General features: G+C 50.2%; 1 long non-coding RNA gene across 2 annotated transcripts; it reads left to right on the top strand.

Annotated features, from left to right (window-relative positions):
* Positions 1-3,592: 3,592 nt before the first annotated feature.
* Positions 3,593-10,303, top strand: LOC119112050 (uncharacterized). 2 transcript variants are annotated; one of them, XR_005095673.1, is made up of 4 exons: positions 3,593-3,745; positions 4,100-4,357; positions 5,017-5,289; positions 10,219-10,303. It is a non-coding gene; the product is annotated as an uncharacterized LOC119112050 (long non-coding RNA). The 2 variants fall into 2 exon arrangements; XR_005095672.1 differs by lacking the exon at positions 10,219-10,303 and having other exon boundaries at positions 5,017-5,791.

Below are 10,303 nucleotides of genomic sequence, written 5' to 3'. Positions count from 1 at the left end.
CGATGGTGGGTCCCACTTGTGGATGTAGTTCAGCCAGCGTTCCGAAATACATTCAGCGGGCTGTGCGGGATTTAAATATACATTAATGTTACCAGAATCCTGGCTATCCGGCGACAGCCCCGCACGCAATTGGTTTGCGCCAATCCGTTGCCCTTTGACCCGACCCAGACACCTGACTTACTTAGTGCATTTGTCAAGCCTGAGGTGCATAGATACTGGTTTCACAGCCGCGCAGTCCGATGCTGATTGGCTGATTTTTAACCAGAGGATGGGCAGTCGGCAGAGAGGCACAAGCCGGGGTGTAATAACATGAAACATATCCACATACATGCCATCCAAGTGACCGAATATTAGAACACTGGGTTGAGCCGTCGATTCGTGCGACTTTGACGGTCAAGCGGCCTTTAGAACGCGGTGCATAGCCACTGTGAACGCTTTCATCATTTTGCCGTGCTGCCGCTGAGAACAGGCTGTAAAGTATCTGTGGTGACAATTTGAACCATCCCAAGCACGCTGTGGCTGCCATCAACTGGCTGCCGAATATTTAAAATGATTCTATCTGGTTAAGATATTGCTCACCAGTGACATATCAGTGGTTGTGTTACTTGCTGAATTTATTCGGGATCTTTCTCTACGCTGTTGTATGTGGTAGTCATGCTGCAGAATTCTGCTAAGCCTTGGTCTCAACTTAGATGCGTTCAACGCGATGTGCGTACCACTTGGTGATGTTTGCGCAATGACATATCTTCAGCTCAGGTTGTGGCGTAATGCAAATGACATAAAATGATAATATTTCATGTTTTGGTGGCCTGGCTTGCTGATAAGTTATGTATTGTAGCAGGCGATGCTTTGTAAGACTCGATATCGTTGAAGCCTGTCTCGTCGCGACGCCTGCGCCGATCGCTGGTCTGACGGGGCACTGTCGTGTTCACAGCTGTCAGCCCGATTCCTGGCTTGCCATCGGCCGTGTCTGGGGAGCAGGCGTCTGGCAAGCCGTTCCCCATGGTGATGCTGGTTCACCTGATTCTGCTGACGCGCTTGCTGATGGTCAAGCCGGTGCCGTTCGGTCAGCTCCTGGCCACGGCGGCAGCCGACAACGACGGGTCGGAGGCTAACATCTTCAAGAGGCCGCGAAGCAACACGGGGTCAGGCAAGGTGATATATGCCTTCTCTTTTCAGGCTGAAAACGCGCTTGCTCTTCGTGGATCCAGTTTTGAATGTAGACGAACTCACTGACGGATAATTTGATATTAGATTCACTGGACGGGATAGCCATATGCATAGTTGGTGGATGCGTGTTTGAGGAAGCCAGGCTTCAATGCGTTTTGGAATATGTGCCCTGGAATTCCCCTTCGGGCCTGCCCGTGTCAGTTCACTGGAGAAGGTCAGTTCGCATTGGCCATGCCACCACCAAGCATTGGCATGTGGTATGGCCCAGTGACATCCTTCTCAGCTTTGTTTCGTTTCTGACCTTTAAGGTGGTGAAGTAATAGTCCGACGTAGTCACTATCATTGTTTGTCCTAACCAAAAACTGACAAGAGGTCGCTTGTGACCAAACCAATCGTGCCTCACCGCTGGAGCTTGAAGATTTGGGTGATGTCACCGCCTGTTTTATCTCCCAAGGACGCTGGTGACGCTGGTGGAGCAGCGCATGCTAGTTGTGCACGCCATGCTCATGTTGTTGGCTGGCCGGCCACATCAGCCCGCTGCTGCTGACCGTGGTGGAGACACCGCACTACGCGAGCCGGCCGGACTGCGGTGGCGACACACCGGTGGTCAGGCGGCCCAAACAGCTGATAGCCGACTGCATGCCGAAGCATGGGACGGCACACGACGTGCGGCGCCGGGCGCTGATTGCCACCGACCCCGTCCTTACCCACGTGCTGACAGCAACCAGCCTCGTCGCCACGCGTCACTGATGGATTTTGTTGCCCGCATTCCGCACTGCTTCACGCGGTGGATCAAGCAGGGGATGGAAACGAACTGCGGCCGCGGCAATGTATCGTTGATGATTCTCTTCCTCCGTGAAGCGACGTTTTTACTGGCATTGCCTATCGCGTGTTCGTACTCCTGTGATGGCCGTCATGCGAGATGACTGGCTGGATAGCGGCGAAGATGTGTGGCAGAGTCATTGTGCTGCGTTGCATCAAATGTTCACATGAGCGCGGCGTGTGTGACCCCAAGAAAGTCAGGAATCATAAGTGCGAGAAAAGCAGGTGATGGTGGCCTTGAGAGTGGTGTTTTGGAACTGATTTATTGTGACGTCCGATGTGCCTAGCTCATAGTCAAGCATTGTGTCGTATGTTCATTTCCATATGCCGAAAATGTAATAAAGTCAAACTTTTTTAGGATGTTGTTTGTAACGTAAAATACACTTCGCATGTGTACAAATTGCAGAAAATAAAACTTAGGCTTGAATGAAGTCCCAAAGCAGTCGGCTTTTCACGGACCCACGGGTGCGCTTTAGTGCTGTCATAAGCATCAAAGGCAGCGGCAGCGAGAATGATCACTTTCCATTTGTGTAATGGTGGGATAATGTTTCCTGACCAGACGTTTTTCCGGGAACGATTGTCCAAAGTCCAATCGAAACCACGAGGACGGATCAGCTCTCCGTCCAACAGTGTCCAAAAATCAGATTGCCAAGTAAAATTCCATGCATGAAATACCGTTGCTCATTGCAACCCATAACTACACCTTCTTCCAACCCACGGTACTGCACTTCCTCATTGTTAACAAATTTTTAAACGGAAAGCAGCATGCTCGTGGGCAACTAAGGAGAATCGCGTACTTAGGCAGCATTAATATCTTGTAGGTTTCACTACCATTAGGGCAGCAATCTAAAGCTGCCACATTCTACGCCTTTAACTCCAAAGGCCTTGCATACAAAATTTGGAGGCGATCGAGACGCCCCGCGATATCACATTGGGATGTTACGCAGCGTATAACTAAAAAATTACGCAAAATTCCACTCCAAAGGCAGTGATTTTTGGAATCAGCGTGTTGAGAAGGCCCTGCACACGAAGTTTGGGGGCAACCGAGACGCCCCGCAATATCACATTGGGATGTTACGCAGCGTATAACTCAAAAATTACGCAAAATTCCACCCCAAAGGCAGTGATTTTCGGAATCAGCGTGTTGAGAATGCCCTGCACACCAAATTTGGAGGCAATCGAGACGTCCCGCGATATCACATCGGGATTTTACGCAGCGTATAACTCGAAAATTACGCAAAATTTCACCCCAAAAGACAGTGATTTTCGGAATCAGCATGTTGTGAAGGCCCTGCACACCAAATTTGGAGGCAATCGAGACGCCCCACAATATCACATTGGGATGTTACTCAGCGTATAACTCAAAAATTACGCAAAATTCCACCCCAAAGACGATAATTTTCGGAATCGGCGTGTTGAAAAGGCCCTGCACACAAAATTTGGAGGCAATCGAGACGCCCCGCAATATCACATTGGAATGTTTCGCAGCGTATAACTCGAAAATTACGCAAAATTCCACCCCAAAGGCAGTAATTTTCCGAATCGGCGTGTTGAGAAGGCCCTGCACACCAAATTTGGAGGCAATCGAGACGCCCCGCAATATCCAACTGGCAATTGGACATCAATCTGCTGCTAGGTTGACAGACGTCTTGAGACGTCTGTCAATCTGGTCAAGGTTTTATCTTATGAATTGTCCAAACGCCAAACTGGTAAACCGAAATGGTCCTAGTTGCCATGGATTACACACAGACTGGTTAAGTTTTAGCTGCACTGTTTGCAGTACAGTTTTCACTGCCGCAGCCTAAGAAAGATTGTCCAAGAGGACTTGGGTTTCCTTTAGACTAGTTCATAGTTTTACTGGTAAAATCGCTGCATGATGTCACTATAATGCCATACCTATCTCGTAAAGGTTATAGTTTGGGCTACCAGGAAACGTGCCTCACATCAACATAACTGTTACTGTTTTGGTGGGTTACTTTGTGTATGACAATTAATTGGCTTATGGTCTCATGTTTAACTTGATATACTAACTCTTTCACCCACAACTATTTGATAAAAATTGCAATACTATACTAGTTAATACTAACACTTACATTTTTATTTTCAGGATGTCCTGCCAAGTGGTGGAACAAGCAGCATTCAGACTATGTGCCATCAAAATGTGAATTCTCTGCAATTCACATGTCTGTTGGTGACTCACAGAAAAACCTTTGAAGATACCATAGGGCACAAAAGATTTCCCAGAGGTCCTCCAACACTGACCATGTGTCAGTTGATTCCCTAGTTGAAACAACACAAGGTGCTGGGAAATGTGAGCAAGTGGAAGACACATTCAACTTCGGTGAAATAGTTCCAGATGGTGAAGGTGCTGAAGGGTCACAGGCTCAAGCCCACCTGCCAACAGCAAAAAACCATGTGTCCATGCAATGTAATGGGGAACAACACATGTTTGCTGTTGGATTATCAGGTTGTGCAATACCAATTACACTGATAATGTTCTTACAGGTAAACATGAATATTCATAGAAGAGATCAGTTTGGTCATATGTAGCATTTAAACAAAGCCCTTTCATCTTGTTTCTGTACCTATGCTCTGTGTACTCTGTTCACTTAGGTCGCTGTCACTGGTAGGTCCAAATGTTTGTCTTACTGCAGCTTAAGCCCTTGCTCAGTGCTCCATGGAATACTATGTGCTTAACCATTTTGGGACAATGTTGTGTGCTTGAAGATGTGATCCAAACCATATTTGTACCAAATAGATACAGTGCCCATAAGGTTTACTAAGAATATCAACCATTTCCATTATTTGTGACTTTGTCCTAGATATTCTCAGTATTGCAATGTCCTCACAAGCACAAACAGTCACAAACCCTGCACACCAGTAGACTCAAAAATTGAAAGTGATGACTTATATGTAAAATAACCATGTTCACCGACAGCTACTAGGTACAGCGTGCCTACAGATGCTGCACACTTGTCTGTGGAGCTTCAGGCACTGAAGCAAACATTATTTTGTGATTTGCAGATGCTAGCACAAATACAGATGGTGGATGTTCCGCGGTAACAGAAGATGTGAAGCGCCTGAGAATCATCATCAACATGTTCCGGGACGCCAATGAACGTCTGACTGAAGAAAATGCGGCTCTTAAAGCAGAGAATGAGGAGCTGAAGAAATCATGTAAAGTAGACCCATATGATGAATGGCGTGGGAATGAGGAGAAGCTCAAGTTTTATACTGGTGTCCCATCTCTTGCAGCATTTCTGTTCCTTTTACGCATCATGCACATCTCTGGCTTCAGTAAGTTTCGTGGCTTATCAGCTGAATCCACGTTACTGGCCGTATTACTTAAACTCAAGCTAGGTTTAAGCAATTAAGACATTGCTTACGCCCCATAGGGGCACCGGCTTCGGCCGGTGTAGGGGACTAGCGCCCCCTCGGGTCCCAGCTCCGGTAACGGGTGGACAGCGCAAACTGGTCCTCTCAGGGCGTAGCGACCCTGCCGGTACGTGAGCTCCTGCTCCTTGTCTCGCCCGCTTCCTCCACATTACCCGCACTCCCGCATCCGGCCCTATCACAACTCCTCATCCGCGTTTTACCGGGGTCGCCGTGCCCCCTCGCCCACGTCTCCGGGTTGATCGGATCCTGGTGGCTGAGGGGCGCGGCGTGCGGGTCAGTCACGGCATGACGGCCGTGTCACGTGACTGTGACAACGGCCGCACATGACGGCCGTTCAGTTCGTGGGACTTCTGAGGTCGTTTGGCCTGTCGGTTGTTCCCTCGGTCCGAACGCCCGACTCCCAGTCGGCACCCCAAGCTCCCTCCGCGCCGATCGAGCAGTCGGTGGACGTCGCACCGCTGGCCTCCTCGGCGCGCGCCGGATCAGCAGCGGGCGACGGTTGGACGACGGCTCGGCGTGGTCGGAGTCCCCGCGCGCCGCCGGCCTTGCCTTCGTCTGCGACCCAATCGGTCCCTTTGCCACAGACACCTCTTGCCAGTGCCTGTGAGAGTGTGGCAGAGACGCTGGAACGTCAGGAAGCTGACAGGCGCGCCCGCGAGGCCAAGCGAGCACGCTTGGCCGGACTGGAGCGCGCTAAGGCGGCAAGCCGCCTGTCCGGGGCAGACAAAGAACCCATCCCCCGAAACAGCACTCCATCGCCACGGAAGCCGGTGGAGGAGGCTGGTGCCTCGAACCCCGGTAGAGGCCCACCGATGGGCCATCCCCCGCCTCCACCCCGGGCTGGGTACGCTGGCGTAAAGCGTGTCCCAGCCATCTGACGGAGGTAGCCCAAGGATTCGTCCTAGGATGGGGCACGGCCCCCCGGAGTTAAGCCGAAGCTCTCGGTCTGAGGCGTCTGGACATGCACCTGGCGCAGCCGAGTTCTTTTAAGCCGGGATTGTTTTAGCTTCTCACATCTTACCTCTTTTTTAATACGCCCTTTTACAGGCGCTTTTACAGTGGAACTGTAGAGGGGTAAGGGCGAACGCCCTCGATCTCGAGGCTGTCGTTAGCAGAGTTCCTCCTGCAGTCGTGGCGCTGCAGGAAACCAAGCTAGCGCCTGACAATATCTGCTCTCTGAAAGGATATGCGATGTTTCGCAACGACGTGTTGACGGAAAGCATTGCTCACGGTGGCGTCCTCCTGGCAGTTCACCATAGCGTGCCAGCGAGGAGGCTAAGCTTGCGGTCCACACTTCAGGCTGTGGCCGTGCGGCTTTATTTCAACCATCGTCACATCACTGTTTGCTCACCTTACCTTCCACCAGGCATCGCTTTTCCGTTGGCGCACCTTAGGTGTCTGCTGGCTGAGCTGCCTCCACCACTTCTTCTTCTAGGCGATTTTAATGCACATCACACCGCATGATGGTGTGACGTCACCAATGCTCGTGGGGGGCTGTGCGATAATTTTATCCACGGTGCTTCACTATGTATTTTAAACACAGGAACTCGTACGCATTTTACAATGCCGTCCGGTCAGACTTCCGCGCTGGACTTAAGCCTCTCCAGTCCCCAGCTCGTCCAACACCTCGAGTGGAGTGTCGGAGATGACCCCATGGGAAGTGACCACTTCCCAGTGTGGGTCCGGTTTAAGAGAGGTGGAGCGTTGAATGTTAGACCACAACCCTGGAATTTTAAGAAAGCGGACTGGTGCGAATTTGAGACTCGGCTCGACGAATCGTTCGTAACTGAGGCTGTGAGGACTGTACCCTCTATTGAGGATTTTACCCACAGACTTTTAGAGTGCGCCAACAGTTGTATCCCACGCACGTCTGGCGCTCCCCGACGTACTCCTGTTCGGTGGTGGACGGAGGAGTGTCGGAGCGCCATCCGGGCGCGTAAACGTGCATTTCGGGCCTTTGACGCCAGGAGCAGTACAGAAAACCTCATAGCCTTTAAGAAGGCGAGAGCTTTTGCTCGGCGCACCGTAAGGGGGGCGAAGCGTGCTTCCTGGCATGCTTACGTGAGTACGCTGAACTGCTTCACGCCAACATCGCAGGTTTGGTCTCGAATTAAACGCATATCTGGGCACTTTACACCCATGGCTCTTCCGGTACTATGTGTGAACGGACAGGCCGTGACGCGCCCGTTGGAAGTTGCGAACGAGATTGCCCGGGCGCTGGCCTACCGCAGCGAAGGTGGCAACACTAACCCACAGTTTGTGTGGCATCGAGCGCAATGTGAGCAATCTGCAGTGGATTTTTCAACGAGTGAGCTACGTTCTTATAATGATCCATTCACCCTAGTCGAGCTGGAATGGGCGATTGCCAAGCTTCGCAGCGTGTCAGAAGGTCCGGACGCTGTGCACAACGACATGCTCAAGCATTTGTCGCCTTGCGTGCTTCGCGCTCTTTAAGCAGTATTTAATGCGCTGTGGGCCAGTGGTGACTTTCCAGCCTCTTGGCGAGAAGCTATAGTCGTTCCTATTTTGAAACCGGGTAAAAGTGGACTAGATCCTGTACACTATAGGCCTATTTCTCTCACTTCATCGCTCTCTAATTTGATGGAAGAGATGGTAAATGTCCGTTTGACTTGGTTTTTAGAACATAACGGCGTTTTTACAAACGCCCAGTGTGGTTTTAGGAAGAATCGCATCACAGTGGACAATCTTTTAGGTCTTGATACTGCGATTCGTATGGGGTTTAAAGCAAGCCGACACATAAGCGCAGTGTTCTTTGACATAGAGGGCGCCTATGACACCACATGGCCTCAAGGCATCCTTCTCAAGCTACACAGGTATGGTATACGCGGCAATATGGGCACCTTTCTTCAAAACTTTCTAGTTGACCGCTCTTTCCGTGCCCGTGTTGGAAACGAGCTCTCTGAGAGGCATGTGCAAGTTAACGGTGTGCCCCAAGGCGGCGTTCTCAGCGTAGCTTTGTTCGTCGTTATGATCAACGACATCGGGATGGGGCTTCCACAGTCTGTAGGCCGTGCGCTTTTCGTTGATGATTTTACCATTTGGACTAGCGCAGCAAGAGCACCATCGATGGAACGCCAACTCCAGTTAGCTGTTGACCGCGTTGAAAAGTGGGGTACCATGAACGGGTTCAGGTTTTCATGCAGCAAGACTGTGGCCACGCATTTTTGTCGTAGCCGGCAATGCGGTGACCTGTCTATCCGTATGTATGGGCAATGCATCCCAACTGAGCCTGTTGCTAGATACCTTGGGGTATACTTTGACCGCCGACTTACGTATAAAGCACATCTTAAGATGCTACGTGAACGCTGTTTTAAATCTTTGAACGTATTAAAATGTGTTTCGCTCACATCGTATGGCGGAGATCGGAGCACGCTTTTGCTGCTGTATCGGGCCATCATACGCTCTAAGCTGGATTATGCATGTTTTATTTATGACAGCGCGTGTGAATCCACCAAACGCATCATTAACACCAGGTCATCTGTGTACTCCTCCCTGGCATTTGATCTCTCCCTTCACAGACACATCACTGACTGAAATGAAAAAGGATGTCTCGCTGCCAGATACAATGAGGTCCAGAGCGCTTGAGCGTTTAGCGTTATATCAGGACTACACACATACACAGACGGCTCTAAAACTTCTGATGATGTAGGCTGTGCGTTTGTGAGCGATGGCGTCATCCGGTCGTTTTCATTGCCCCCAAGCGCTTCGGTGTTCACATCGGAGCTCGTGGCAATCACTAAGGCACTATGTTTTATTGAAGTCGGCGACGAACCTTTACATCTCATTTTGACGGACTCTCTGAGCAGTATTCTGAGTTTGAAGTCTTTTTATCCATCATGTCCCCTTATACAGGACATTTTAATGCGTTTGACTCAATTGGATCAGGCCGGAAAGAAAGTCATGCTATGTTGGGTCCCTAGTCACGTTGGAATCGCGGGCAACGAGGTGACTGACGCGGCTGCCAGGCGAGCAGCGCTGGCTCCATATGTTCGCTCAATTTCTATTCCTGCCAGAGACTTTTACCCCGCAATAAAAACCTTCCTGCATAACAAGTGGCAGCGTTGTTGGGATCAGATGGAGCGTAATAAGCTTAAAGAGATAAAACCTCAGCTGCGACAGTGGTTTTCGTGTTTCCGCAAAATGAGGCGAGAAGAGGTGATCCTCTGCAGACTACGCATCGGACAGACGTACGCAACCCACGGCTATATGATGGAGGGAGCCGATAAACCTATCTGCCATCGATGCGGCGCCGTCCTCACCGTTCGTCATGTCCTTGTGTCTCGTCCGTGCCTCATGGAAGAGCGCCAACGTTACTTTGGACAGCATGACTCGCCCCTTACCCTCAGTGATATGGTAGGAGACGACTCACAATTTCTTGGAGCTCAACAGATTTTCTTATTTCCCAAACACATCAACTTTGGAGCCATTTATGCTGCTTAATAGATAGGTAAAACAATACACGTTATGGGCGCCAAATGACCACCGCAGTCGGCGCACCCCTAAACTCCAATATACAACAAAAAGACATTGCGTACAGGCTAAATGTCAACCTGATGTGCATAGGGACGATCTTGTCAACACGTCTACCCATCCTAGCCGGCGTTGCAAAACAGTTCATAATTTGGCCAACAAAAAAAGCTTTGCGAGCAAACCTTCCATCCTGCTGTCGTCTGGCAGAGACAGAGCCTAGGAAAACTAGGGTTGTTGTGGATTGCTTTGAACTGTTCACTGAAAGGCTAAAATCACTTGTCGCAAGGGCCAAAATGTGGAGTAGTTATAAGAGCCATAACACCATAAAATTTCTTCCAGGCATATCACCATCGGGCGCGGTGACATTCTTATCAGAGGCTTGGGGCGGAAGAGCAACCGACAAAGCTATCACCCTGGTCAGCGG

The sequence above is a fragment of the Pollicipes pollicipes genome, unplaced genomic scaffold (genome assembly GCF_011947565.3).
Source record: "Pollicipes pollicipes isolate AB1234 unplaced genomic scaffold, Ppol_2.1 Scaffold_7261;HRSCAF=8764_pilon_pilon_pilon, whole genome shotgun sequence".
NCBI lineage: Eukaryota > Metazoa > Arthropoda > Thecostraca > Pollicipedomorpha > Pollicipedidae > Pollicipes > Pollicipes pollicipes.
The sequence above is the reverse complement of the archived record's forward strand: the minus strand, read 5'-3'. Positions and strand labels throughout refer to the sequence as shown.